Source organism: Lepisma saccharinum, chromosome 21 (assembly GCF_977018435.1).
Source record: "Lepisma saccharinum chromosome 21, izLepSacc3.1, whole genome shotgun sequence".
Classification (NCBI taxonomy): domain Eukaryota; kingdom Metazoa; phylum Arthropoda; class Insecta; order Zygentoma; family Lepismatidae; genus Lepisma; species Lepisma saccharinum.
Window position 1 is genome coordinate 66,135,952 of NC_139249.1, and position 26,916 is coordinate 66,162,867.

Sequence of the window (26,916 nt, forward strand, 5' to 3'; positions counted from 1 at the left end):
AACTTCTCAGAATGCCCCTAGCGACGACCCCGCGTTAATAGAACTGGACGAGTCCCTGTTAATTTGACCACTGGAACGTCCCTTATGGTATCCCAACCTACAGTACTTCCAGTACTGACAAGACCCCAAAACTCGAATACAACATCAAGTGAAGAGGTCAATTGCCATAGATCCAACCCCCATTTCACGAATGAAACAACAGACACACCCGCCACTGAACCAGAGCCTCAAATACAGATAACACCAAACGACCCAAGCCAAAAGAAGAGCACCGACAAAGACAAAATACACAACGAACAACAAGGTGAAAAAGAAGAGAGTAGCCAACCTTCCAGCTCCAACTCCAACCCCTTAACAACACTAGACAGACCTGACAAGGAACAACACACCTCAGGATTTCCCTCACAACTCGCAAAGGAAGTAGACAAGAAGATAGAAGTCCAGAAAGTAGAAATAGGCACAGAAGATGGATCCGGGGATGAATCCAAAACAGAGGATGAATTTCCGGCAATTAACACGGATAAAGGACAAAGACGCTCTTCAAGACACAAGCGATCCAGACCACAATTCGTCCCGCCAATAAGGAAGAAGAAAAAACACGGGGGAGCTCTGCCTCAACATCCGCAGGTACCTGGGGAGCCCTGAGTCAATATACATGGGTATCGGCACTAACAGAAGAAAGGAAGGAGGGACCACCCCTAGTGTAGTGTCCAACGTTATTTGTCGTGTGCGTCATAGAAAAAAGAAGAAAAATACTGCAGGTGTACATTATAGAATATTTCCTCGAAAGAGTGGAGTAGATACTGACAACACTAATCAAGATTATAAACAGATTAGTTGGAAAAATGTTGAGGAGGTTAAGTAATTTTTGTAAGAGTGCAATGATTGTGGTGGCTTTTGATAGGGGACTGATAGGTATGATAGAGTGATCGAGTATTCTTTTTTATTTTTATTTTTTCTTGATATATAAGTTTCCTCTTTTTTTTGTAAAGAAGATCAACGATTTGTACCACTCTGTTCCATTTCCTTGATGTGGCACTGTTTTCATTTATTGGATGTATATATTTAACAGTATTGTAAAATCAAGTGTTTACATATACATAGTGATGCTTACCACCATTAGACTTGCTAGTATAAACATAAACAAACTACAAAACAAAACAAAACAAAGTGCATTGGGGAACTTTCTAATTCAGTCCGCTATAGATATTGCTCTCATTCAAGAAGCAGCAATAACTAATTATGAGTTACCCGCTAGTTATATTGTCTATAATAATTCCACATATTCAGCGCAAGGAACAGCTGTACTAGTTAGAGACAATATACCGGTATTAAATGTAGAATACCATCCGAGTGGTAGAATTACAACTGTACAAGTGGAAAACCTGTGGATATGTAATCTGTATGCGCCTTCTGTTAGTAATCAAAGTTTGCAACGTAATAAATTTTTTACAAAGGAAGTAGCAACGGAACTTCAAGGTAATAAGCAACATATTATATGGGGAGGCGATTTTAATTGTGTGTTGTTGCCAAAAGACCAGCGCCCTGGATTTAATACATCCAATGCGCTGCAGAAGTTGGTAACTGGGTTTCAATGGAAAGATGCATGGGACGATTGCACCCAACTAGTGCAGGCTTCACATATGTAAAGGATGGGAGAGCTTCACGGTTAGATAGATTTTATGTTTCACCATCAATTATCCCTAATATCACTAATGTTAATACGGTGCCAACTTACTTCTCAGATCATAGAGCAATTATAATGGCGGTAAATATTCAACTCCCAAATATACAATATGGGTATGGATATTGGAAAATGAATATATCGTTATTTGATGATTCACTTTTTGCTGACAAATTCCAAGAGAAATGGAAATATTGGGAACGATTAAGAGCGAAACAAATAAATATAATTAAGTGGTGGGATGAATATCTAAACCCAGCTATCAAACGATTTTGTAGACAATATAGTAGGGAACGGAACCAGGATTGGAATAATAAATACAATTTTTATTGTAAAGTGTTGAGAGAGCTAACTGATGAATGGGTAAGAGGGCGAAAAGTGCAACAGAACTTAAACAAGTACAGGCAATATTGTTGCAATTACACGCGCAAAAAAGAAGTGGGTTCAAAATCCGTAGTAAACTTTTACCTTTTGACCCTCTTGAAATGGCAAATATTAGTCATGTTCTACAAGAACGTAATCGTGGAAAACGCCAAACGATTAACAAGATAACAGACGAAAATAATTCGGAGTATAGTAATGTGACTGACATAAAGAAAATCTTTTACCGTGCATATCACTCTAGATTTCAAGGAACAAGTTATGATCCAGCTCAGGAACAAATAGTTTTACAACAAGTTCCGGAAATTTTTTCGGGTAATAATAACTTCCGGATTGAAAAGTCCTTTACAGCTGCTGAGGTGTACGAAGCGATTCTAGGAACGAAGAATAACTCATCGCCAGGAATTAATGTTATTCCCATAGTATTTTATAAAAGATTTTGGTCACTTGTAGGTAATATTGTGACAGACTGGATAAATGAAGTATATAATCAACACTGCTTGGGTAGGACGAGCAATACAGGTGTAATCGTCCTGGTTCCCAAAGTTCCTAACCCTACGATAGTAAAACACTATAGACCTATATCTTTGTTGTGCACGGATTATAAAATTTTTGTAAGATGTTTACTTCGTCGTCTTTTGCCGTATATGGAAAGAATGATCGGTGTCCATCAATACTGTTATGATGGTAATAATAGATCGATATTTACTGTTTTACAGACAATTCGTGATGTTATAACTAGTTATAGACATACGACCATATAAGATCACCATGGTATAGTGGCATTGGATTTTCAAAATGCTTTTGATACTCTACAGCACGAATTTTTATATGCTGTATTTTTAAGGATGGGTTGTAGTCCAAAATTTGTAAATGCGTTTATGAGTTTATATACTGATGCCAAATCTTGTGTAAAAATCAATTGGTTCCTAACTAAGATATTTCCTATACAAAGGGGTGTCAGACAAGGTGATCCCATGTCTATGATAAGTTTTTGTGTAGCGTTAATGCCATTTTTTAAAGGTACTTGAAAAGCAATTGCAGGGGTTAAATATTCACTCAAAAACGATAAAATTATTAGGTTATGCTGATGATATCACGGTGTTTGTGAATTTGCCGACAGATATGGAAATACTTGAAAATGTGATAGAAAAGTACAGCTCGGTGGCTGGACTAAAGATTAACTATAATAAAACTCATTGGATTCACTTAGATGCTACAAACCACTCGCATCAAAATGATAAAATTCAAAAAGTAAATTCACTGCAAATACTTGGAATAATTTTTACCCACTCTTTACAAGAAATGATTGCTCAAAATTATTCAATATGTATTGCTGGCCTGAAAACTGTGCTTAAACAAAACAAGCTTCGTGCCCTTAGCTTCGTTGCCAAGGTAGCTTTTGTAAATATTTATGCGAGTTCAAAGCTCTGGTTTGTGGCATGAGTGCTTCTGATGAGGAAATTGGATTTTGTACAGATAAGGAGTGCGATAAACTGGTTTGTTTGGGCACACCAAATGTTGCGGGTGAGTCACGAGCATGTATGTCTGCCGGTACGGTGCGGGGGATTTGGCTTGATTTACGTGGATTTAAAAAGCCAAGCTCTCCGAGTACAAGCAGATATGTCAATGTTAGTAAACTTCCCAGACAGTTTAACGGGTGTGATACTGAAGCAGATTTTGGACACCATGCCATTGCAGTCTCCGATAGCTATAGCAACGGTGACACCGCAGTGTAAATATTTACAAGAATCAGTGCTAGAAATTTGTTATATACTACTTTCAGCGAAACCTCTTGAAAGAGCAAAAGTATCTCAATGATACCAGTCACGTTGGTTGGCAATATTGCCTAGCTGCAACATAATGATTAATCAACCAACCCATCCCTGGCATAAAATATGGAACAATGTTCACGAAAAGATGGCGGATCGTATGGTCTGCGCGTAGTTGGAGCTCCGCAATTTTTCCCGAATTTAGCTGGCTCATTGAGACATTTATATCTAGAACTTTATATATTCCACTCGCCGGCAACTTGCAACTATTTGCTGAAGCGTCGTGAAATGTTGTGATTCCAGGAATTGAATAATCCAAGATTACAATGTCAAAGCCATCTATCAATACAGTCTCAACTCGGGTAACCGGTGTGTAGTCGAGGCTACGGGACTTCGAGAGCTGCCTGCAAGAGATCGTCGAGGAGCAGCCAGCCCCTAACAGCGTAGAAGCAGCGCCGTTACACAGTTGCAAGATCTCTGCGCATCGTTCAAGAAATTCAAGGACGAGGTTGAAGACGCATTCAAAGTTGTGAAGTCCGATCTGCAGATTTTAAGGAAGGAAACAGCAGAAAATGCCATCAGAATCGACGACCTTGAAATGTACTCTCGGAGAAACTGCCTCCTCCTGCATGGCGTTCCTGAAAGGTCGAACGAAAATACAGACTCCCTTTTACTTGACGTTCTCCACAAGAATGTAAACCTTCAACACATCACTCTGGAGCACATCGAAAGATCACACCGCCTTGGCCCTCAAAAAAGAACCGCCGCCGATGCCGTCCGTGAAGGAAGGAGGCCCATCATCTTTCGTCTGACCAGCTACCGCACCAGGGACGAAGTTTGGAGGCGGAAGAAATCTCTGAAAGGGACGAAGCTGCTCATCACCGAATCCCTGACGTCCATGCGACAAGATGTGTTACGGAGGGCAAAAGACCGCCACGGCCAACGGAACGTGTGGACCCAAGATGGAAGAATTATCATCCTCTTACCAACTGGCCGAAAAGTATCCGTCACAACACTGGCGGCATTTGACAACATGAAATAAATGCGGGAGGAAAAGTAAATTTTCAATGAGGATTCATGAGTGTATGTTTAAATAATGAAACTGTGTGCGTGTTGTGTGTTACGTGTTTTTATTGTGTCCAAGCGCGTGAAACTATTTTTTCTTTGCGCATCAATTTTTCATCCTTGTGCATACGTTCCGTCCATGTGAGTGTGTTTAAATTTAAATCTAGTGGAAGTGTATTATTATATTTGTGTTCACTGCACCTGCCTTTCTACAACGCCACTTTTATGGTAAGTCAATTTCTTTTTAAACTAATTATATATGTAATCTCGTTTCAAATGTGTGCATTCCATCCATTTGTCAACACTTCTAAAAACAGTATGCAATATTATGGCTGATAGAGACGATTTGTGTACTGTAAATGCGGCAACGCCGAAGTCGAACTTTTTCAACCAACTTTGCAACATTTGTACCTCTCCAACAAACAGCAACAATGGCTTTCCTACTCAACTGCAGCGCTACAAACGGAAACGGTTTATCCATATTGTGGGCCGCAGCTGAATCTTGCACCCGGCAGCTTTAACGTAATTCATATCAACGCGCAAATTATTCTCGCTCATTTCCTAGAAGTAGAAAATATAATTCAAATGAACAAAGACGTGCATGGTTTACTGGTCTCGGAAACATGGTTGAAGGAGAGTCTTTGGGACGATCTGGTGCATCTTCCTGGATTTCATTTATTTAGGAAAGACAGAATCGGAAAGAGGGGAGGGGGAGTGGCAATTTATTTGCGCGAGGATATCGCTGCCAAAATTCTCTCAAAGTCGCCCGATGTCTATGATGGTTCATCGGAATATATAATCCTCGAAATCAGTATCTGTCAACAAAAACTCCTCCTGGCGGTAGTCTATCATCCACCTTGCACTAGACTTGATAACTTCGAGAACGATGTTGAAAAATTTCTACCAAAATATTCACACACGATCGTTCTGGGATATATGAATACCGACTTATTTAGCAAAAAAGAAAAGGTTATAGAATTCCGTGATACGTTCTCTGCTTTAAATCTTTCCATATGCCATTTAAATCCAACTAACCACACGGCCACTTCCGACTCATGGCTTGACGTCATCTTGCTTTCTAATGAAAATCGTGTAACGCGCCAGTGCCTGGAATTTCCTATCACGACTTAATTTACGTGTCCTTTCATCTTCGCGTTCCTAAATATAAAGCAAAACAAGTTTCATATAGAGACTTCAAAAACATTAACGAAGCCCGCCTAAATGAAAACGCTGCCCTTGTACAGTGTCTCTCAAAAGTTTTAGGACAACGACATTTTGAACTAGGCAACCCAATTTACACAAGGCGTTGGTGGGTTGCGTGTAGAGTTAGGCTCAATTTCAGGGTTGCCACATGCACAATAGATATTTATAAAATACGCGAAATGAAAAAAAACAAGTAATATTTATAAAATTATTGAAAATATCACTATTATATCGCAAGTGACAAAATTCTTTCTCAAAGGAAAAAAAAATATGTTTCTATTATTTCATCGCTGATGAGTCTACAGAAAGGAAAAGAGGTGAGAGAAAACGAAAGGTGACAAAGGAGAGGAGAAAGAGAAAGCGAAAGGAGAAGAGGAAAAGTAGAGGAGAGAAGAAAGAGAAAGATAGACGAGGAGAGGATTTGTTGTGAAGAGAATGGAAAAAGATTCTAGGAGAGATGAGGAAAATGGAGCAAAGAAGATAGAAGACGAGAAGAGGGGAGTGGAGTGTAAAGTAAAGGAGAGAAAATGAGATGAACGAAAAGAAGAGGAGAAGAGTGCAGTGGAGTCGGATATCTGACAGGAGAAGAGATACGAGGAGTGGAGATGACTGGGATAGAGATAAGATGCGAGAAAAGTAGGGAACTCGATATGAGATAAAAGGAAAGCGAGCAGAAGGAAAGGAGAGGAGAAGGAAAAGGAGAAGAGAAGAACAGAAGGGACTGAAGAGAAGAGGTAGTTGCAGAAAATATCGTCTCAGTGTCAAGAATTGATGCATTGGTCAAATTATCAACATGAAACATTCAATAACATTTTGATATGTATTTTAGAATGTATTAGATCGGTTCGAAATGCCTTTTGGCTTAGTTCAGAGCAAGGTAAAATCTTCCATGTAAGATCTTTGATTTTACATGCGATTATACCACTAAAACATGAATGTAATTTGAATATTTATAAGAATTATGCAATTTTTGACCACTTCTCGGTTCGTTGAAATTGAGATTTTGTAATTTAATATTTCCCTTCCCCCATCGTTAATTCCAGATTGAATCATTCCGTTTCACACGGCGTGGAGAATGAACACAATGGGATAGGTCTAAAACTTACGAAAATTTTCTGCGACCTGACGGGTTTGAACCTACGAATATCAGATTGACAGTCCTGAACGGTAAACAATACCCTACAAGCTTTCGCTCCTGAAAGAGAGTAGAAGGAGTTGACCAATGTGAAATGTAGATGAAACTCTCCACCTACATATATTGTGCAATGAATACTTGTTTGTAACAAAGTAAACGAAAGTAGTACGACTCGGAGGAAACATTTAATGGAGAATTGCACACGATGAAAACTTTTCATTCGATATTTGCGGAGGTACCCTTGCATTGAACTCGAGTGGGAAAAGGTGTAAAATTTGTATGTCCTGAATTGCCACAAATATAAATAGTTATTTCATTAATATTTGTCAATGTCTTTCAAGCAGTACACAATGAACGTTAGAGATCATAATTCACGAAATTACAGATGAAAATATCCCTTTGAATGTTTGTCAATTCATTTATTTGTTTATTTTTTTATAAATTCCATATGCAGAACATTGTAGTAACTATACACTGCTATTACAAATAATATTACCATGCTCTTGTTTATAATAAAAGGAGAATTTAAAAAAAGAACACCTAGCATGGAAGATCGAACCTGGGACCGTAATCAATGCTTTCAAGAACTCTAACGAATACACTACGCCCTTTGTTTCCCTTGGAGCAATAGTTCTTAATTATTCTGTAGCGTGAATATTGTAAACGTTATCTTACAAAAAGAAGTTCATTATTCTGATATAGCTATGTACTTCTACAGGGTGGCTCAATAAGTCACTTAACACCCCCAGTACAAGGCCACTGCGGCATGGAACGTGAAAATGGAAATGACCAATCGTTGACTGGCCAAGGGGGAACCACATTGGCGTCACCCGCATGGTCGGCAGCCATCTTGATGTCCGCCATCTTGAATTCAACTTCAGAAATATAAATGGGAAGGGGGTCGTGCGACATATCAAAATGGGCTAGAATTTCACCAGGAAAATAACTGTGACATTTGTTTTCACCTAACTTTAATTGTTGCAGAGTTAACAATACCACAAAGTTATGGCTCAATAAGTCACTTAACACCCCCCGTACAAGGCCACTGCGGCATGGAACGTGAAAATGGCGATGACCAATCGTTGACTGGCCAAGGGGGAACCACATTGACGTCACCCGCATGGTCGGCAGCCATCTTGATGTCCGCCATCTTGAATTCAACTTCAGAAATTTAAATGGGAAGGGGGTCGTGCGACATATCAAAATGGGCTAGAATTTCACCAGGAAACAACTGTGACATTTGTTTTTACCTAACTTTAATTGTTGCAGAGTTAACAATAAAAACAAATTATGGCTCAATAAGTCAATTAACACCCCCAGAACAAGGCCACTGCGGCATGGAACGTGAAAATGGCGATGACCAATCGTTGACTGGCCAAGGGTGAACCACATTGACGTCACCCGCGTGGTCGGCAGCCATCTTGATGTCCGCCATCTTGAATTCAACTTCAGAAATGTAAATGGGAAGGGGGTCGTGCGACATATCAAAATGGGCTAGAATTTCACCAGGAAAACAACTGTGACATTTGTTTTCACCTAACTTTAATTGTTGCAGAGTTAACAATACCACAAAGTTATAACACATGCTTAATATGACGTCCCTCTTACACACACGTGTAATCGTCTCTCCCATGACCTTACTACATTCTGAAGAACCTCAGGAGTTATTGCAGTACAGGCATCCACAACGCGTGTGCGCAAGTGGGCCAGATCCCTGATTTTCGTAGCATACACCATGGCTTTCAATTGTCCCCAGAGGTAATAGTCTAATGGTGTCAGGTCAGGTGCGTGCAGTCCATTCCACAGTCCCTCGGCGACCAATCCAGTGGTGAGTTAATTGTTGATCCAGGTACGGACGGACTATCATCCCATAGTGCGGTGGAGCACCATCTTGCTGGAACCATTCAGGATAGCTCCCATCCTCAGACAGTAAGGATGGTAAGATCTGCTCCCGTAGCAGAAGCAAGGAGACCTCTGCATTTAAGTTGCCCTCAATGAAAAATGGACCAACAAGTCGGGAACCCCAAATACCACACCACATCATTAGCTTCCCGCGTCCAGTCACCTTGCTGGGATCTGTGAAATGTGGATTTTCGGGTGACCAGTACCGCAGATTTTGCTTATTCACCTCTCCAGACACATAAAAATTAGCCTCATCACTGAACAGAATCTTGCTACCGACGGCAGGGTCACGTTGCAGTTGTGCTATAGCCCACTCACAAAACTGCAAACGCCTGTCTGGATCGTCCTCACTAAGGTGCTGCTGCAGCTGTATCTTATACGGATGCCAGTGGTGGTCACGTACAATCCTTTGAATTGAACTCCTGCTGACACCGCTTTCCAGCGCCAGTCTCCGAGTGCTACGCGTTGGGGACTTTGCAAATGATGCCAACACCGCTACAGCAGTACCCTCATCCGTGGCTGTTTTCGGACGTCCATGTCGCGGCTTGTCGTACACAGATCCAGTAGCTTGAAACTTTGCCAGCAACTGGCTGACGGCCACATGTGACACCGGTTGTCTTACAGGATTGCGGTTATTGAAGTCTGCGGCAATGTCACGCGTACTTCTCTCCCCTGACATCAATATGATGGCAATCCGTTTCTCAAGTGTTAGTGGAATTTTCGTTCAGATCAGTGAAAAAGGAAATATGCTACTCTTGACACGATCAATTCACATCATCAATCTTTTAAACTTTTATGTAAAGACAAAACACAATCGTAATTCCCATGCCAACCAATACTACAAGATATGTACATACCGGTAAGTCAATATCCGGACATTTTCAGTGATTGGTCTAACAATAAATACCACATAATCACATATTAACGATTATTTGAACAATAAACATTTAAGCAAAAAGGAAAGGACGTGTCACTCTCCCATGCAGAAATCGCCCTTAAATTTAAAGTTAGGTGAAAACAAATGTCACAGTTGTTTTCCTGGTGAAATTCTAGCCCATTTTGATATGTCGCACGACCCCCTTCCCATTTACATTTCTGAAGTTGAATTCAAGATGGCGGACATCAAGATGGCTGCCGACCATGCGGGTGACGTCAATGTGGTTCCCCCTTGGCCAGTCAACGATTGGTCATCGCCATTTTCACGTTCCATGCCGCAGTGGCCTTGTTCTGGGGGTGTTAAGTGACTTATTGAGCCATAATTTGTTTTTATTTTTAACTCTGCAACAATTAAAGTTAGGTAAAAATAAATGTCACAGTTGTTTCCTGGTGAAATTCTAGCCCATTTTGATATGTCGCACGACCCCCTTCCCATTTACATTTCTGAAGTTGAATTCAAGATGGCGGACATCAAGATGGCTGCCGACAACGCGGGTGACGTCAATGTGGTTCCCCCTTGGCCAGTCAACGATTGGTCATCGCCATTTTCACGTTCCATGCCGCAGTGGCCTTGTACTGGGGGTGTTAAGTGACTTATTGAGCCATAATTTTTTGGTATTGTTAACTCTGCAACAATTAATGTTAGGTGAAAACAAATGTCACAGTTATTTTCCTGGTGAAATTCTAGCCCATTTTGATATGTCGCACGACCCCCTTCCCATTTAAATTTATGAAGTTGAATTCAAGATGGCGGACATCAAGATGGCTGCCGACCATGCGGGTGACGTCAATGTGGTTCCCCCTTGGCCAATCAACGATTGGTCATCGCCATTTTCACGTTCCATGCCGCAGTGGCCTTGTACTGGGGGTGTTATGTGACTTATTGAGCCATAACTTTGTGGTATTGTTAACTCTGCAACAATTAAAGTTAGGTGAAAACAAATGTCACAGTTGTTTTCCTGGTAAAATTCTAGCCCATTTTGATATGTCGCACGACCCCTTTCCATTTAAATTTCTGAAGTTGAATTCAAGATGGCGGACAACAAGATGGCTGCCGACCATGCGGGTGACGTCAATGTGGTTCCCCCTTGGCCAGTCAACGATTTGTCATCGCCATTTTCACGTTACATGCCGCAGTGGCCTTGTACTGGGGCTGTTAAGTGACTTATTGATCCACCCTGTAGAATTACTCTATACACATGCATTTGAAATTTAACTCTGAATTTATTTCTTCGTTGTTAGTATATCTGAGCTTGTGAATATACTTTATTTGTAAGTTTACAACGGTTACATGAACACCTACGAAATAGTTTCTTATAATAAACTTCGGTTGACCAATTTACCAATATAAACAAATGGAATGCAGAAAGTCTTTGAGCTTACATTGTTAAAAAGGAGCGGATACACGTATTACTATCCCAATACTTATTCAATAAGATTTCTTGTTTGTCAGAAATTATGACTTAAACTATTGCATGTTGAGCTAGTGCCCATCTATCCGCCTCTGATGAAATCTATCTTTCTTCAGATTCTCTTTCAAATTCGACTCTGGTCACTTGTAACGTGGTTGGTGCAGACACTGTGCATCGACACACAGTGTTTTGCGATAAGAAACGGCCTTGAATACCGTGAGTGAATCACTTTGAACGCGAGCAAGCTACGCTACCAAAGTTGTCTGCCTTTGAAAACAAAGTCATTTTTTTCACCAATTCCGAACGCGATTGCTATTGTAGAAGTATATATTCTCTCAAAAGAGCACGAAAGGAAATTTGACCAATATTCTCCCGTCGTTTGAAACCAAATATTATCTATTAAACGAAAAGTTCACGATTGCCAATAAACCTATCTGAGCATAAGGTGGGTGTAAATACAAAAAATAATAGAAAGATTCTCTAAAATTTATCTCCCACTGTTTACGTCAAGCCAGTATCCGGGGGTGGGGGGAGGCATGGGCGCCATGACCCAATCGAACCCTGAAAAAATATTTAAATGTGAACCTATCAATAACTACGAAAATAACATTGTCTATTTTAGAAATCTGTAAGAATTTCAATTTTGTTCTTACATAAATGAATCGGTTTCTTGCGCAAAAGTCTTCAGGCTGCAATATTGGGTACTTTTAGTTTTATAATCATTGATGCAAGGCTACCAGACGTCCGATTCAGCGATTTAGTCAGGACAGTGCGTTACTTCCAATCCCTGTCCTGACTTCTTCGAACTGCAATCGTGATGCGAGAATGTCTTTTTATTATTGCTTTTTCTTAACTCGCAATTAGACATGTTGTTTATTGTAATCATAATTCCTAGTTCGCAACATTTAATTTATAAATATATTATTTTCTAAACATAGAATTATCATGTCTTTTCAATGGCAGTCGCACTATTTGAACTATTTTGTAATATCTGTCTCGCTCTCTTATATAATAATAATATCCTTTGCGCAACAGCCCCTCTCTTATATATATATATTGTTGTAACCCCGTTTCCTGGGGTTAGAGAGGTCACAGGGAAGTTTCATTTAAACATTTAGGTAGAGCTTAATAATGTTTGATGGCTGAACCTGCTCCGTAGGAGGGTAGAGATATGGAAAGTTGGAGTAAAAGGTTATTCACGCTTGTTCATACCTGGTAGATGTGTGTGATGTCTTGTCCTAATGCTTCTCGCAGACCGAATCGTGACAGTTCCAAGGTTCTATCCAGCGACCCTCAGTTCACCAAGCCAAGCGATCCCTTGCGCCTTGTAGCATGCTAGGCAGCGGTAACTCCGTGTTCCATCGTCGTAGCTAGCAGTGTAACGTGTTGTATCGGACTAGTTATCCATGTAGCGTCGATGAGTGTCAGAATCAAAAGAGAGCGAGCTCCGGGACGGAGCTTGCTTTTATAATCTCAGGCGTCGAAAGGTTGTTAAACCTTTCGAACACGATAGATCTTGTTTAGATCCACGCGTTTGCCTTCCAGTTCCTTGGTTTACGAAAGTTACAAGTTAGCGCATTCTTGAGATCGCTCGCTGGTCGGACAAGTGCAGGAAATGAACAAGCGTGTATATTAACATGACGAGGTTTTCTCGGTCTAATGGTCTCCATATCTCTACATTCCCCTTGTTGAAATAATCGAGCCACTCTGTGATGGTCGACTATTTCGTCCGGAGTAGATTATATTTAAAAAATTAGGATTTATTAACAAATCAAACGTGTAGAAGACCTATACAGTAAACCAATCACGAGAAGAATCACATCACCGTAAAAAAAAAATTGAAATCACCAGAAGAGTCATATTATATCATGGCACCAAACACCGTTGAGAAAAAATATATAAAACCACGTAGAGAAAAAAAAATAATAAAATTGTAGGTCATAGCCTCTTATGAACTCAAAAAGTACGACCACAATAACTAAGTCTTGAGGCATGGATAAAAATAATTACATAAGTGTAACACTGAACTAGTTTTGGTTGAGTGATGACAGCACAATAATAATAAAAAAAAAAAAACAACACATGTCAGCACAGTGTGAGAAAACGCCGGGAACCGCAAGCGGTTGTATTTACTGTGTGCGGGGCTCAAAGTACACTCGGCGGAAGATACACAATGCTGGGCGGAGCCTTGAGGATGTTACCTATGGCAACTCTGTAAACTGCATGCCGCCATAGGCGGGACGTGCTGTGCAGCTGACGATAAAAAAAAAAACACAAAAGAAAGAGACGTATCTCTAATGCAATATGGGTAGCATTCATGGGCACAAACTTTGGCACTGTAAATGACATATGTTTGGACTAATAGCGTGTGCCTTACGGTACTTGAAGTAGCTGAGCACCGGAACACTTTTAGCCGATGACAAATGACAATAAGGATCATGTGTCGTCAGTAAACACGGGCGGGGCCTGTCGATGAAGATCGCCGTGACGTCAGCGAAGTTGAGTCTGGAAGTCAAATTTGCGATGGCGCTTCAGGGCAAGAAACGTCCTGGGTAAAGCGCTCCACATCTGGGTCGCGGCGTGGAAGATGGAAAAATCAGCCATGGGGTCCAGACGGGAACGGGTCCTTGTTGGTGCTGGAACTCCACAAAATCGTTGTTGGTCTCTGCGATGGGCCTAGGTCTGTCGCTCGATGGTCGGACAAGTGCAGTGGTGTCATGGGTCCAGGAACATCCGTGGCGATGAGATAATGAAACAAGCGTAAAAGGAAAAATTAGGAAAAAGCAAAAGGTAGTGGAGGAGAGTTACAATAAATGATGACGGGTTATGAAATCGACTGAAAAGGGACTTTCAGTTAAAACTGGTGAATTATTTTGGGGTGGAGGGGAGGTAATATCTAATTTGAATGACGGCGAAGGGGCGTTAGGGGCGTTATTACTTATATGATGTAGAGTTTTTAAGGGGGCCTGTTTATGATTAACAGGTTTACCTGTGGGAAGTTCGCCGGGGGGGGATGGGGGGGGAATAGGTGGAATAGTCGGCTTAGCCGGGATAGGGGCCGGGGGCGGCGGTGGCTTGACTTGAGGTGCCGGAAGTCGGCGTCCTTTCGCAAGAATGGTGGTACATTGAGTGGGAGTAATTATCTGTTTCGTACCATTAGTGAAAGGGGCCGGGGGAAGAGGGGGTGGTGTGGGAATGACTGGTGTCTCCGGGGCATGTGAAAGTGATTGTAAAGCAATCGGGGCACTGATGGAAAGTTTCTTTAATCGTAGTTGTGGTGTGGTGACAGGTGATTTGGGGGAACGACAGCAAGATATAATTAATAATGCCAATAAAATAAGTATGCCAAGAAGAGCTATTACGATGGATGCGATAATAGCATAATGAACCGGAGACATCTTGTTGTAGGGGTCTGAAATGAGAAAAGAAAGGGGAATTCAGCGATAATAGAACGAACTAAGTGATTACGAGACATTTCCTTCTGTAATATGTGTAAATGTCGTTTATAAAAACAATTGCAAGAATTTTACGTGTCTTGTGGACAAAGGTTTAAGCGCCTTCGATTCGCTGCTAATAAAAAAAAAATTGAAAAAGAAGTGAAAAAGAGTAAGTAATAGATTTGTGTAAAAGTTCATTGAAAAATAAAGTAAGTTTGTAATTTCATGGGATATGAGCTATACCATGTTGTATGCTATCAATATTTGAATTCTAAAATTAAAGGAGAGAGTGGGAACATTTGCCTATATGTATTATATGCTTTATTAACATATTTAGTGCATTGCAGCTTTCAAAGAAGCAGTTCGCGGTACACCTGAGCGTAAATAAAAAAAAAATTGCTATGGCCAAAAAGCCAAATGTTCAAGCAAGTTCTACGCAGTTCATTTGTTCTTTATTTCTTTGTACTTTTTTTTTCTTCATTTGAGCGTATATGTACCAGCAAATGGGGAAAAAATATTTGCTAGTTCGGATCATAAACACACTAAGTACTTATTAGTCAAATCAGCTAAGTGATATGTTCTGACTATTACCATGCGTTTAAACGCAATTATAAAATAACATTAAAATATCTGTAAGAAAATTAATTATTAGGCAAGAGATGTATTATAAATGTTCCGACGATTGAGATAGCATTCTATAATCCTAATCTTGTTAAAATAAAAATAACCATGTTGTATTAAAAATAAAAATGAGTTCGTTCTAACGAAGAAATGCAGTGCGAGCACTGGGAGTGGAAAGAGGGGGGGGGGAGGTGGATGAGCGTGAGAAAATGCTGGATGCTAGCATGTGCAATGTAGGCAACGACGAGCGAAGAGGCTAAAGCGAGTGACAACGGAATGGCGTGTTAATGAATGTTAGTGGGGTTATCATGGCACTAGTCGTAGCGGGCTTTAAGTCTAGCAATAGTGATAGTGTCAGTCTTTTGCTTACTTCTCCCGTCGATGAAAGTTACCTCGTAGGAATTCTCGTTAACTTTGCGAAGAATAGTTCCTTTGTACTTATAAGAGGACGCAAAAGCTTTTGACACGCCTGGAGTTGGAGTGGCATCTAGAATCCATACATGTTGTCCTGGTGAGTACTGTATTTTCCTAGAATTGCTGTCTACGTACCTTTTCTGCTGTTCGTAACGCTTGTTCAAGTTGTCATGTGCGGTCTTACGTATGGAGGTCAGGAGTTCAAGTCTCTGTGCGTTCGTCTGGGAAACATTGTCGGGGTTCGAAGGAAGGACAGCGTCAGCTAAGATCCTTGGGTTGTAGCCAAATAAAGTAAAATACGGGCTCTGGAGGGATCCAGAATGGATTGTAACGTTGTGGCTGAACGCTGCGCTAGCCAAATAATCACACCACGAAGCTTTCTTTTCCAACACAAAGACTCTCATAGCTTTCTTTAAGTAACTAAATGAACTCTCAACTAATCCATTCGTGAAATGGGCACAAGTATCGACATATTTTAGTTGTACACCTGTAATATTGGCTAACTCTCGTAAGAGTAAACTTGAATTGGGCGTTGAACGATCTAAATAGATCGTCTCTGGGATGCCATGGACTAAAAAGACTTTCTCAACTAGGGCTGTTGCTATGTTTTGTGCATCGTGATTAGCCAAAGGAGCTGTAATTACATACCTTGTACAACTATCAACTACTGATAGGAAATATTTGTATTTGTGCGTTTTTGAAGAGACTAAAGGACCACATACGTCAATATGAATTCGTTGGAACGGAATTTGGGCTGGTGGAAATGTTTGCAGCGTATGCGGTTTAGAACCTTGTGGTTTCTTTGAAATCTGACAAGGGATGCAATGTCTAACCTTATCGTACACAAATTTCTTCATATTGGGGAAAAAGTAACGCATAAGCATTAAATTATATGTCTTTTGTGCACCTTGGTGACTTCCATTCATTTTGTGTGCATGAATAAGGTCGAAAACTTGATTTCGTAACGCATGAGGAATACAAAGTCTATCCCTATTACCAGTTTTGATTTTATTAGTCCTGTATAAGACTCCATTTTTGAGTACATAAGAATACGAAAGCTTTTCTAGTTTAGGGTCACTAGCTTTATCTTTGTTTTCTAATACATCAATAATGTCTCTGAAATAGGGGTCTTTACGTTGTTCTGAACTAATATCAAAATCTGCTGCTTGTGCATGAAATACTTGATGAAAGAATAAGTCATCATCATCATCATCATCTTTCTTGTCATGATTAGTCTTGTCAAGCGGTAAACTTGCACGGGAGAGTGCATCCGCAAGTTCATTTTTACTAGCGCTGACATGCCTTATTTCGAAATCAAAATTCTGAAAATAAAGGGCTCTTCTTCCTAAAATAGAACTATGGTGTTTAGTTGAACGAAGATAAGATAAGGCTTTATTGTCTGTGAGAACCACAAAATGTTGATTCATAAGAAAAAATTTGAAAGTTTTCAGTACATAATATGCACCTGCAATTTCAAGTGAAAATGTGTCAGCTCTTTTCTCTGTGTCTGTTAAGGCTCGTGAACAATAGGCACATGGATGTAAATTTCCTTCGTCATCAGGCTGTAACAGCGATCCTCCAACTCCTTCTCCGCTCGCGTCAATGTATACATATGAGGGCCGTTTAGGGTCATAAGGGCGGAGGATAGGGGCGGACGTGATCATTTCTTTCAGTGTTTCGAAGCTTTTCTGGTGTTCGTCAGTCCATTGAAACTTAACATTCTTTTTAAGAAGCTTAAATAAACATTCTGTTGGTCCTGCAAAACCTTGCACAAATCGTCGAATGAAATTTACAAGTCCTAGAAAACTACGAAGCTTGCGTTTGGTGGGAGGGGTGGGATATTCCAAGATAGCTTTAAGAATGTGTTCTGAAATTTTAACTCCCTTTTGAGATACCAAATTACCAAGGACTTTTACTTCGGTAAAAGCTAACCTACACTTAGAGGGTGATAATTTAAGGGATGCTGTTCGTAACTTTTGAAACACTCTGTCCAGTATGTTAAGCATGTGTGGGAGATTTGAACTGTAAATAATAATATCATCAGTGTAAACAGAAAGTTCTGAACTGTCTATTCCGCTAAGGGCAAGTTCGCTTACGCGATTCATTACACCGGGGGATGTTTTCAATCCCTGGCATAACCTAGCATACCTAAAACTACCAAGATTGTTAATAGAAAAGGCGGTAATGTCTTTAGAACGTTCTGTTAATCCAACCTGAAAAAATGCACTGGACATATCTAAAATTGAGTAATATTTCTTGCCAGCCATCTCTGTCATGATGGTTTTTATGTCTGGGGATTGCAAGGAAATCGGAGCTATTATTCTGTTAAGGTCACGGAGGTCAGAGATGAAACGGTAAGTCCCATTGGGTTTCTTAACTAATAGGACTGGGTGTCGATAGGGACTCCCTTCACAGCGCTCTATAACACCTTGGTCTAGTAATTTCTGAACTTCCTGTTTCATGGGTTCTCGGTAATGAAAAGGAATAGGGTAGGTTCTGGCATACACTGGGGTGTCATCTGTCAGTTTGATATCATACTCCAAAACATTAGTTTTAGTCAATTTATCCCCTGGCCAGAGAAAAATATCTGCATACGTGTATGCGAGCTTTAGGATTTTTTCTCTTTCTTCTCGGGGAATATCAGGGTTAACTGTGAGGAGGGAGGGGTCAAATTTGTTTTGACTTTCACTAAGTTGTTGCTTTACTGTAGTATTTTCATTACAAGAGTATGAAAATGCAACATCTTCACTTTTATGTTCCCAAACGGAAGTAACATCAGTTAAAATTTCACATGTCGATATTTCGCCTACTATTGTGTCACTTTCCAAAGTGATTGTGGTTTCCGTAGGGTTATGTATGTGAATGACAGGTGACTGCGGGTTTACTGCAGCATTGGGAAGGACTACTGGATGCTGGCTCATAAAGGAAGCAGATGGTGTAAAAAGTACAGGCTTATGGGTATTAGGTGTTGTAGTGGTAATGTTCAAATTGATATAAGTCTTGGATCGTGGACTTAACTGAACTGTGTTTGAAAGGGTAGCTTTTCCCTCATACACATTTGCATTTTCAATTTGGGTAAATATGTCATGCGACAGCTGGTGAGTCTTGTACTTTGATCTTAAAATACTATAATTAGGAGTACGTCCTAAATGACAAAGAGTTATTGTATTGTCTTTTAATGACATTTCGCACCTTTGCGTTTTCAAAAAGTCATTTCCTAAAAGGGGAGGGACGTTAGTTGAATCTACTATTCTAAATGGGTGCGAATATTTACGCTTTCCAATTATGATAGGAAGAACTACAATTTCAGACACACTCAGTTTCGATCCGGACACACCTTGGATTGTGGATTGTACTTTGTATGTTTTTCTTTCAATAGGGAGAAGATGGGAAGGATAAATTGAGATTTGGGAACCCACGTCAATAAGTAAATCTACCTGTTTTCCTTGTATACTACTATTAATAAAGTATAGGCCATTTCTCTCAATTATAGGAACTTTATCTAATCTGGTATTATCTTCGATTTCGTCCCTGCAAGTCGAAGACGATTTTAGTTTAAAACACTGTCTCGTTGTGGCTTGTAAAAGCAGTTGTCGCTTTCGTGATTATAACGACCACAAAACTTGCAAGCTGAGGTATTTGCATCGTCGCGATTAGCCTGATCTCGACGTTGAAACCTCTTGTTACCATTACTTCTGAACTGGCCTCTTGAGTTCGATCGAAAGTTACCTCTGTGATTAGCTCTAGAATTATTATTATTTCTGTAGGAAGAGTTATTATTCCCCTTGTTGAAACCTCTGTTCTGTGCATTTTGATTAGCCGTTTTCGCAAATTCCAGCACATTTGAGCAAAAATTGAAGAGAGAACTGGCGTCTTCGGTTGAGTGCAGAGATAAGGTCGAGATTTGTGACGAAAGTTTGTTTATTTCGTCACCAGGGGTAGCACCTGGAGCGTGTTCTACTCTGGGTATGGCTGGTGGTGCCGCGGAGCGGGCACTATCAGAACTCGGTATATGATACATTCCTTGATACACTGTGTGTGAACTATTTACGAGAGCCGGGTTGGACTGTAGACTTTGGACTTGTGGTGTCAATGGTGGGAGAGAAAAAGATGGACACTGGTTGTATGGTACAAAGTGCTGAGCTCGGTTGTGTGCACTACTGGGGAGGGGGGAATAGATCTGTGCATGCGGACAGCTGTGAAGTGGTGACGGGGTGAATGTCTGGGGTAAGCTTGCCTGAGCGATGACCTGATCAATTTCCAATTTCTCTTCCAACATACGGGAATTAATTAATGACTGCTGGCGTTCGAAATTCTGTAGGTGGGCAATTAATTCTTCTGTTCTAGCAAAATGCTTGTTGGTTAAACAGCCAATGTATTTGGCTCGCAGTCCCGTGATGATGTAAGAGAGAGTTTGTTCTTCAGTGGCGTTCGGGAAGTATTGCTGGACTAATGCTTTTTTAGCAATAACGTAGGTGTGAATGGGTTCGCTTACCACCTGTTTTCTCTGGAGAATTATCTGTACAGGATCTGCTGACAAGTATGATCCCTTAAAAAGCGTACTTAGCTCGTCTTTGATATGGGTGTATGTCAAGTCTACAAAATTGGGTCGTTTCTGTATGTCATGAAAATAAGTTAAAGCGGTGTCAGTCAAAAATAAAGGTAACATCTCTTTACGCTTAGCTTCCGACCATCCTGCGGCGTGTGCTACATTTTGAAACTTGAGGAAAAATGAGTCAATGTGCGTAGGGTCATTTCCGCTAAATGGTGCCGGGTATAACGCAGTTGGAATTGGGGTAGCCATGTTAGTCGTGGGAATTTCTACAGTTAAGTGATCAGAGTTATTAACAGTGTTAGAGGAAGTTGAAGCGGGAGCCGGGGTACTCACTAAGGGTTGGGGTCGGTTTTTGTCGGGTGTTTGTAGTCCAAGGACAAATTGAGGGTAATTTCTATTAGCAGACCTTAACCGTGTTAGTGGAGGGGAGGGAATTGGGGTTGAAGGTCGTGAATTTATTGGATTTGCCGTGATTGCAGTTGCTAACTCTATGATTTGGTCGAGGGAGGAATCTAGGTGTTCGTGCAACGCTATCTGTGACGTATTCATAAACGAAGGTTCGTCGTGCTGACCAAAGAACAAATGAAAGTATGGGGATACAGTTATTTATGTCATTAATATATCGCTGGTCAAATAAGTATAAGCAAATGTTCTCATTCCTGTGTGAATGATGCTTGAATACACTTTATGTAGAAGAACTTGATTTTTGTTGAAAAAGGGGGGGGGGACTCGGCATAAAAGACAAAGAGGGGTTGTTTTCCATAGGGTAATACACAAAATTGTCACTGGGTCTGACGCATCTTAAGCGTTTTGTGGGAGTATGAGTTGGAATTACTAAAAATTTACTTTAAAAAAATGCTCCCAAAGTGGGAGGGAGGGGGGGGAGAGAATAATTTAATGTAAAGCAATTCGTACAGGAGGGTACGCAATTGCAAAAAGGGCCTGAAGCACCTCCACCATGTTGTAACCCCGTTTCCTGGGGTTAGAGAGGTCACAGGGAAGTTTCATTTAAACATTTAGGTAGAGCTTAATAATGTTTGATGGCTGAACCTGCTCCGTAGGAGGGTAGAGATATGGAAAGTTGGAGTAAAAGGTTATTCACGCTTGTTCATACCTGGTAGATGTGTGTGATGTCTTGTCCTAATGCTTCTCGCAGACCGAATCGTGACAGTTCCAAGGTTCTATCCAGCGACCCTCAGTTCACCAAGCCAAGCGATCCCTTGCGCCTTGTAGCATGCTAGGCAGCGGTAACTCCGTGTTCCATCGTCGTAGCTAGCAGTGTAACGTGTTGTATCGGACTAGTTATCCATGTAGCGTCGATGAGTGTCAGAATCAAAAGAGAGCGAGCTCCGGGACGGAGCTTGCTTTTATAATCTCAGGCGTCGAAAGGTTGTTAAACCTTTCGAACACGATAGATCTTGTTTAGATCCACGCGTTTGCCTTCCAGTTCCTTGGTTTACGAAAGTTACAAGTTAGCGCATTCTTGAGATCGCTCGCTGGTCGGACAAGTGCAGGAAATGAACAAGCGTGTATATTAACATGACGAGGTTTTCTCGGTCTAATGGTCTCCATATCTCTACAATATATATATATATATATATATATATATATATATATATATATATATATAATTTGGGTCTGGCCCCTCCGTTAAAGAAATCCTGCGTATGGGCCTGGTCTACGTCAATGACAGAAATGCAAGCAATATTTTTATTTATTTTTAACCAAATTACAGGAATGTGGAAGAATTTAAAAGAAATAAAAAAGAGCAGAACGACTGTTACTCTACTTTAAAAATTGTTGTTCTTCGAGGAAGAAAAATAAGAAGTATTTACTCCAGCACCTTAACCCAGTGTCAAACGAGTCTCTCTTGACTAATACTGTCAAATGTGAACTGATTTTATGAAGAAAAAAAAATCCGCCTGTTTACGTCTAACGTTGCGGAGATTTGGTAGTTCGCAAACGGTGTAATTATTTCGTGTTACCTTAAGCAACACCAACTACATTTCATAAGACTGTTCTGAACACGACACTTGCGTCAGTTGACATGTCCTTCCCGGACGTATGAACAGACTGTTGAAGTACACCACCCCGCCTGATAAATATGAATCTTGTTCTGGGAAGCTACGAGATTAATGGAAGTGCATGAGGAAGAGATTGTGCGGTTACTGTGATTTCTTTTTGTGAGTTTTGTTATGATGTTCAACTTTGGTTCTTTTTAAATTGCATAATCAAAATAAATAGATTCTGAATTCATATGTTAAAACGTAAGTTCTGTGTTTTTCTGTCTATTTACTGCAAATCTTAATGTTTTCCCGTGCCCTGGAAGGTATCACGCGTATACCACAATATAGTCTCATGTTGCTCATTCTCAATTTGTATTGAGATAAATATATTCTTATGACTATTAATAATATAATATGGTTCACTCTGGCACGACCGTGTCAATAATTTGGCGCACAGAACGTGGGGCCACGAGCACATTGTGCTTTAGCTACGTTAATCTTTGGTAACATGTTTTAGATTTTCAGTTGATTCAGAACTTTTGATGTGCAACAATGGAAAAGAAAATATTAAGAAGTGGAAGCAAAGCTTCATATGTTGATGAAAGCACAGTTCATGTGTTTTGCTGTGAGACTACATCAAGGCTTGATGATACGTTTGTTTGCACTGAGTGTCAAAATACTTTTCATTTGAATTGTGCAAAGCTAAAGTCACCAAAGGAAAGTAATTCTCCTGGTGAATTAACATGTCTCGCATGCAAAGAAAAACTTTCAGTTCCTGTTGTTCCTGTTACTGCTGATTTGCTCGCGTCATTGTAGCGAATCCTGGAGGCAAATTCCAGCACCTGGAAGCTAGAATCCAAAAAAAATGACATAAAATGCTAGCTGTCTGGTCAGCTAAAATGGCACAAAATTATAGTAATCTACAACTTAGAATCCAGGAAAGGATTAGTAAAAATACTAATAACCTAGAATCTAGAATGCGGGAACATTCTGATAGCTTGGAGGCTACGTTACATGAGAACTCTAGGAGGTTAGAGGATAAACTCCAGGAAAATATGAATATCTTGGAGCACAGTTTACAACTAAAATTGGAGGAAAGTAGTAGAACTCTTGAGTGCCGGTTAGAAGAAAGGACGGAGGAGAAACTGTCCCAGAGTTGTTCACAACTCGCTGCGTCCAATTCAGAGATGGGACGGAGGATCGAACAACTGACTCTGCAAATGTCTGAGGGGCAGCAGAAATTGAACGAAAGACTTGAAATTGAGATGGTGAGCTTACGTCAAGCATGTCAGTCAAATTCTCAGCAGCTGGAATCTAAACTCCATGAAACAGTTGTTCTGTTGAGGGAAGAAGCTGAGCAGACCAAGGACGACTTCCGAAAGGCAATCACTGAAACGCAGAGCGGTTTCAGGGAAGAAATGTCCAGAGAGTTGGACAACCAGGTGACCAGTATGGCATATCAGCTGAGAGAAAACTTGAATTTGCGAGTTGTAGAGACGGTTGCAGAAAACCTTAAAAGCAGCACGGATGGTCCTAGAGAGAATGCTGAAGAGTGGAAAAATGATATGGAATCCAAACAAGGGAAGCTTTCTTCAGAAATGCGTAATCTTTGTGACGAAGTGGCTCAAATTTCAACCACTTTAAGCAAGTTGCCACTCTCCAGTGAACCAGAGTTACCGCGGGTGGACCAGCTGGGCGCACCTTTTCGAATGTTACTGTCTCCTAGTCGTTCTGAGGTCTCTTCGGGGCAACGAAACCGTACACATGTTAAAAAAGACGCCACAGAGAGATCGTTTCCAGTTCTTCAGGCAGCGAGTCGACTTTATTGGAAAAGAGAAAAGAAAGAAAATCTCGAACCAATGGTACGCGTGTTGGGTTGACTCCCCGGATGGCTGACCTGAATTCCATGCGGAAATTCGACGGAAATATTATAGCCACTTCGGCTGAGATTTATCTGAAGGAATTAGATACCAACCTTGAGATCCTTCAGATCCCGCATAGATACAGGCTGGAGATTATTCCTCGTTTGCTAACGGGCATGGCTTATCATTGGTTCTACTCTCATAAGAATGATTTCCACACATATTCAGATTTCCGTAGGGCGTTTAAGAGGTGTTTTGAGGTCTTCAGAGGCAAAAGAAAGGGAGTTGGCATCTGTTAGGGCCAAACGGTACAACAAAAACAATGACAATAGTTTGAATGAATATGTTTGGTCTGTATACTCTGCTTACAGAAACCTGAGTAGCCACTACACAGAGCAGGAGGTGGTAAACCTCATAATCGGCCAATTGCCTTATAGAGTGAAGCAATGGTGTATGGCCCAAGCTCCCGTAACTGTTGATTTGCTTGTAGATTTTGTTAAGAGATACGAGCAAGCGGAAGAGCAGGATGCTTGGCGAACTGCGTGGAGGAAGGAGAATTCTACTCACCAGAACAACCGAGATATTCCAGGCAACTTGGCAAACAGAAACCCGAGGGTTTGTATGGTCCAGAGGCAGAATAATTACCGTGAAAATCGCTCTGCAGGTCCATATAGAAACGGCAATCGTTATCGTCAACAAAGCCAAAATAGTCAGGGACGTGAGTATACTGCTGCCAGATACGAACCTTGTGAGAGACCAAGAACTGAAAACCGTTTATCTTCTCCGGAGCACAGTGAACCTTTGAGGGAAGGTCGTAGCTCTGCACGATTGCAAGTGGCGAGCAGTGGCTTACAAACAGATGCTGCAGTGTCGTACCCTAGTAACGAGCAGCAACAGAGCGTCGAGCTGACGAGAAATTCTTGCTGGGAGAATGGAGCAAATATCGACCAGGTGCGGGATTTTACCCCACGCCTGGCATAGAAAGGTCCCCTTCTGATGTCGCGCGGTCTCGGATAGAACTGGGGCCTGCAGAAAATATTTCCCAGTCTGTAAATAATGATCTGAAGCTGGTGCTTGTTATCAATCATGAAGAGAGTGAGTTTCTTTACAAATTGTGTCAGGCTAGTCAGTCGAAAAACTTTGGAAGAGCGCCTGAGTTCAAGGCACGTGTAGCAAATGTTGATATAACTTGTATAGTGGACACCGCAGCTGAAATATCTGTTCTGAGTCTAGAGATTTGGAAGAAAATAAAGCAAAATTAGCCAGGGGCCATGTTACAAGCTACTCCAGAGGTGCGACTTATTGATTTCGCTGGAAAAAGTCGAACTCGAGTTGTGGGAAAGCGCAGAATCGTGCTGGATATTGCTGAGAGCACCATACCTTTATAATTTTTTGTTGTGAAGGATTTTCCTTCAGACTTATTATTGGGTTATTCGTTCCTGCAGAAATATGAAGCAGAGATCAATCTGAAGCATAAAAAGTTGTATCTAATGGTGGATGTAGAGCCAATTGAGCAAAAGGTAGATGATGATGATTCCGTTGATAAGCAAATGAGCGTCCGGAGGATTGAAGCTAGTTACGGTAAATGGGCTACACCGCTAGAGGATATAAGGGAGAAGATTGACTCCAGTGAATTATTGGATAAGGAACAAAGAGCCGAATTGTTCGAGATATTTATTGCACATAGTAAGGTGTTTTCAGAGAGGTCTGGCACTGCCAAGAACTTAGTCTGTGATATTCATTTGTCCAGTACCGTTCCAGTGAGTCAAAAACCGTACCCGATTCCAGTGGCAAAAAGGGCAAAACTAGAGGCTGAGCTGCAAAAATTATATTCTCAGCCTTATAGATGTTTTCTCCAGGTTCGTCACAGTTTATCCTGTGCGGAAGGCTAATACAGTTGAGATAATTCGCTTAACGAAGGAGAGACATTTCGCCCATTATCCAGCTGTTAAACTAATTTTGTCGCATAGAGGATCCCAGTTCACTTCCCGGTCATGGCAGAGTTTCATCCAATCCATGGGAATGAAACATGTGTGTACAACGCCCTACCACCCTCAAGGAAACTTAGTAGAGAGAGCAAACCAATGGATAACTCGTTTACTTAGGGTTTATTGCCAGCACGATCACCATATTTGGTAAAAGCATGTTTATGAAGTTGCCTGGTTAATTAACAATTCTCTTTCTGAAGTTACACGATATTCACCCATTGAATTGTTTTTCCGCCATTCAGTTCCACCACAAGTGCTAAGAGATTTTCCATGGCCTGTGTCAGAAGACGGTGAGAAAGACTGGCAGAGTAAGGTTGTTCAAGTGCAGTTAAGGGAAAGATATGCTGGGCAGAGGCGGAAACTGAAACAGTAGTGCCATGCTTTGCAGTTGGAGGATGACCTGGTGCTGCTAAGAAGTCATCGTCCAAGTTCAGCTGTTAACCGAACTATTTCCAAGTTGTTTTATTTGTGGACAGGATCGTCATAGCTATCGAAGTGAAATTCAACACGGCAGTGTTATTGGACACAAAAACTCGTAAGGGA